Below are 5520 nucleotides of genomic sequence, written 5' to 3' on the forward strand. Positions count from 1 at the left end.
CTACCCCTACTCGGCTAGCATCAACTGCCAGCACAAAAGGTTTGTCAAAATCTGGTGCACGCAATATAGGGTGGTGGCACAGCAGAGACTTAACCGTAATAAAAGCTTGCTCACACTCGGCTGTCCACTGCCACTTCTTATCCTTGCGCAATAAGTCAGTAAGAGGGGCAAGCACTGTGGAATAATTCCCAATGAATCTTTGGTAATAGCCGATCATGCCCAAAAATCGCTGGAGGGCACGGCGACACTGGGGTGCTGCAAAGTTGGAAATGGCATCCACCTTAGCCCGAGGTGGAGCCACTTGCCCATGTCCCACAACAAATCCAAGGTACTGGACCTTAGCACGTACGAACTCGCACTTGTCTAAGTTGACTACTAAGCCAGCTTCCTCCAACCGCTTAATGAGCATTTCCACATGATCAAGGTGCTCCTCCCACTTGGTGTCATACACAATGACATCATCGATGTAAACGACACAATTGGGTATGCCATCCACCACTTTATCCATAAGCCTCTGGAAAGTGGCTGGAGCATTCTTCAATCCATAAGGCATCACCTGGCACTGATATACTGCACCACTGACAACAAAGCTAGCCACTTGTTTAGCCCGTTCCGTCAGCGGGACCTGCCAGTATCCTTTTACTAAGTCAAGTTTGGTGATATAAGTGGCATTTCCCACCTTGTCCACGGAGTCATCGACCCGAGGTAAAGGATAAGCATCGGTCTTAGACAGTGAGTTAACTTTCCGGAAGTCCACACACAACCTAACCTTCCCATCTGACTTCGGCTGCAAGGTAACTGGTGAACTCCACTCACTGAAACTCCTCTTGATCAATCCATGGTCCAACATATACTTGATCTCATTATCGAGAGCTTTCTGTCTGATAGGGTTGATGCGGTAAGGAGCTAATTTTACAGGCTTACTATCCCCAACGTCAATGTCATGAGTAGCCCAAGTTGTCAATCCCGGTGAATCTCCAAAAACTTTCGGATGTTTCCATAATCTGTTGCACAGCTCTTCTCGCTTTACTGGCTCAAGGTGTCGCAATTTCTCCACCAGAGCTGCATAACCATTGCCCTCCCATAGGTCAGCTGGTAACATCTCACCACGACTAAGCACTTCCTCCTGCTCCTCCAACTCACTACCAACCGCCAAAACTACAGGAGCGCTCTTATCCCTGGTTCCCTCAACGTCCACTCCAAAGTCACCTTCCAGGGACTGTGGCTGTAACCCTGGTCCACTACTCACATCACCGGCACCAACAGCTCCCTCCACAGCACGTTCCTTTGATACCACGTCCTCCTTTCCCCGTCCTTCACATCCCAGGTGAGAGACATCAGCAGTCATCCCACAATGAGAATCAACTGGGCGGTAGTATGGCTTCAACATATTAATGTGGCACAACTGAGTACTCTTCCGCCTATCTGGGGTAACAATTAGATAGTCAAGTTCCCCAACTCTCTTCTTCACAATATAAGGACCACTGAATCTAGCCGCCAGAGGTTTTCCTTGCATGGGCAGCAGTGCCAAAACTTCATCTCCTTGCTTAAACTCACGACTTCTGACCTTCTTATCATAATGAGCCTTCATTTTCGCTTGAGCCCCGATTAGATGGTCACGGGCAAGCTCTAAAGCGCAATGCAGTCTCTCCCGAGTGCTGCAGACATAGTCAAGCAGGGATTCCTGGTTGCCAGATTTGTTGTTACTCCAGGCCTCTCGCACCACATCCAAGGGACCACGAACTCTGTGCCCAAACACTAACTCATTGGGTGAAAACCCTAACGACTCAGTTGGTACCAATCCTTTCCACTATCATAGCAGAAGCTGCGCAGCATGGTCTTTAAGGTCTGATGATGCCTCTCCAGGGCACCTTGTGACTGCGGATGGTAGGCACTGGACAAAATGTGTTTGATGCCCAACTCTGTCATTGTCTGCTTAAACAAATTAGATGTAAAATTCACTCCACGGTCTGACTGCAACTCCTTGGGCAGGCCAAAATGAGTAAAGAACAGGATAAGTTGCTTGACTACTGACTTCGCCTGCATGCTTCTGATTGGTATAGCCTCTGGGTATCGCGTTGTAACATCCATTATGGTTAACAAATACTTGTTTCCAGCAGAAGTAGGAGGTAAAGGGCCCACGATATCAATGATTACCCGGGTAAACGGAGGTTCAACTGCAGGAATGGGAATCAAAGGGGCCACAGGAAGAACTTGATTAGGCTTGCCCACTATCTGACACGTGTGACAGCTCTTGATGTACGCAGCAACTTGTCCCGGCATACTTGGCCACCAAAAATTATATCTTAAGCGCTGCACTGTCTTTCTGTTTCCCAAGTGACCCGCTAAAGGTCCCTCATGTGCTAACTGTATTAACGGCACCCTATACTGCACAGGAACCACCACCTGCACTAACTCACCCACTCCTCCATCCACCGTGGCGCCAGTGGGCGTCCATCGGCGATGTAAAACATTGTCTTTAATCAGGAACTCCTCCTTACCACACTCCATACTTCTTTCTTCCCCTACTCGAGCAAACAAGGGCTTTAATGTTACATCCTCCTGTTGCTTCACCCTCAATTCTGCTGGCCCAACACCCGCCAGCTCTACTGAGGACTGAGATAAGGGACTGGTCGAGACACTGGATTGCGAAGGGCGATCAATCTCAGCGTCACCTCTAGTACACTCGACAGGGGGAGGAATGTCAGACTCCACACTGACATCATCATCACCTCTACCCTCAACAGTGACACTCTGTTCCTCAGGCGCGTTTGACGGTGGTCCTGCATCCCCGCAGTCGACCCCAGCGTCCTGAAATTCTCCTAATTCAGTCGATGGGCTGGGTTCAGTCTCCACACAGACACACTCAGCACCACCTCTAGTGTCCTGAGTGGGAAGTGGGGCGGCACCCATGCACGCATTCCCACTCTCCTCACCCACCACAGCAACACTCTGCTCACTAGGTTCCTCCATTGGTGGCCCTGCCTCATCACAGTCGACCCCAAGAACCTGTGACTTCACCAGTTCTTCCTCCCGGGCTGCAACCTGTGCCATAGATCTTGTAATTGCACAGACCGGGAACATGGCTTCCACTTCTGCATCAACTTCAATACCAATTTCTGGGGCGTCAAAACACTTCTCTGCCACAACAACTGGTGGGGGAAGAGATGGAAATACTTTCTCCCCAGCCAGGTCGTTCCCCAGCAGAAAATCAATCCCCTCTACTGGCATTACATCAGCAACAGCTACTTGAGCTGCAGCCTGAACAATGGGGCAATCGAGTTCCACATGAACATAATCATAGTATTCATCTGAGTTCATGCCTCTACACAGCACATACTTCCCTGAGTTTACAGGCCCTCCAGTCACGTTTCTGCACACAGACTGTTGTGCACAGGTATCACGAGCCACAGTAACTGGATAACTGATCCCATGAATTTTCACTGTGCCGTGACATATAAAAGGTTTACACCAGTCTAGGGACGATTTCTGAGGCAGTTCATCCGGAGGTGGCGTAGCATGTTGGGTAACTTTTTCAGCCTGAGCTGGCAGCGAGCACAGCCAGCTGCACTCCAGCTTTCCACAGACTTCTCCCTCACCGTTACCACTCTCCCAACTCTCGTTCACCTGACTCGAACCTACAATTAGTGCCACTGGTTTGGCATTTTGGGAGGCCTTCCACTTAGGGCAGTTAGGCTTGATGTGCCCACTCTGTTTGCAAAAGTAACAAACTAGCTTCGAACTGGATACAGGGCTCTTTCTCCCTGAATTCTTTTTCTCCTCTGAACTTCCCTTGGACTGATTCACGGGAGATTTATCCCAGGCAGGGCCACTCACAGTCCTCTCCCTGGAATACTGAAAATTAGCATACTTGACCCCCATACTCCGCAAGGCAAACACCCGGTCATCAGCCCACGTCGCTGCTTCCTTCACGATCTTGAATCTCTTCTCCCTAATTTTAACACCAATTTCTTTGTCAGCCATGTTGGTAAAATGTTCCATCAAAAGCAGTTCACGCACCTCGTTATACGAAGTGGCGCTCTCACTCAGCAACCACTCGTCTAACCTCTCCTCCAGATACCTGGCGTAGGCCATATAGGTGTCAGCAGGCCTTTTCCGAGCACCACGGAACAACAACCGATAAGCCTCTGGTCTAAGTTCATATGCCTTCAGGATGGCTGTTTTAAATTCATCATAATCATCTACATCCTCAGGGCTCAACCTATTATACACTTCCAAGGCTTTTCCCTTCAGCACATTAGATACCAACCCCACCCAGCGCTGTCTTGGCCACTCAAACTCCCTAGCCTTCTTCTCAAACCTGACAAACCATTCTGTCACCTTCAACTCATCAAATGCTGGCACTAATTTTAGACTCCTTGAGAACCAACTCTCCCTATCCTCTGCACGGCCTGAGGTTTGGGTATCTGAAGTTGGTCTATTAGCAGTCACCTCCAAGCGAGTCTTCTCCAGCTCAAATCGCATTTTTTCACGCTGCAACTCCATCTCCTCTCTTGCACGCTGCATCTCCATCTCCCTCTCTTCTTTTGCACGCTGCATCTCCATCTTTTTTAACTCCAACTGCAACTGAGCCTCCGGTGACAAAACTCCAGGGTATATGGGAGTGGAATGAACAGCTCCAGGGAAAGCACCAGACATACCCGGGGGAACTGCTCTAAACTGGCTCGGCGGCATCATAGATGGTAATAGTGGGGTAGCGAAACGAGGCAACTCAGCACCATAGTCAAACTCAGGGCTCACACGGGGAGTACCTTTGCTATGTGCCTCTCGTTGTTCCATATTTTCCATATCCACAGGTGACTCAGCACGTACGCGATCTGGTGTAGACACGCGTGACTCCATGGCGACAAATCAATGGCAGTACTGAATAATGAAATACTAATGCTGACTGAGAAACTACAAACACATCAACTTCACCTCAAAGCACAGAGAACGCCAAGGTAACGATATCCTAGCAAGAAAAAGGCACTGTTAGGATATCCTGGCAGGGTCGCCACTGTTACGGTCGCGCCAGCCCGGGGCTATTACAAAAAAGACAACAAGTCAGCCTTAGATGATCGGCCTCCACTGCGTTGCAAAAATAACGCAGACCCCGGCACTGACACTCCGCAAACTAGAGAAAAACTGCGCAACGGAAAAGTATTTACTTAAGAACGCAACACTCTGTACTTTGATAATAAAACGGAACAACCTACCTATAGATCTAGCCTACTATCGTCACTACCGGAAGCAATACCGCCCGATACAGCCTACAGGAACACCTCCCACTTACTTCCGGTGGTGACGACTTTCTACTTAACCCATGTCCAAGGGGGGAACGCAGTTAGTAGCTCACGATGGTTCTCACTAGCCTTGTGCAAAGAGATGGGATTAACTGTGTAGGGGTTAGGGGTGTGTGTGTATGTACGTGTGTTGGGGAACGTTAATTAAGGCAGCGAGAGACTACGGTGAGCTAGACTGGCCCTCCAAAGACAACAAGGTCACAAAAACAAATAAAAT

The sequence above is a fragment of the Coenobita brevimanus genome, chromosome 4 (assembly GCF_032717465.1).
Source record: "Coenobita brevimanus isolate Jiangsu-jjx chromosome 4, ASM3271746v2, whole genome shotgun sequence".
Taxonomy (NCBI): Eukaryota; Metazoa; Arthropoda; class Malacostraca; order Decapoda; family Coenobitidae; genus Coenobita; species Coenobita brevimanus.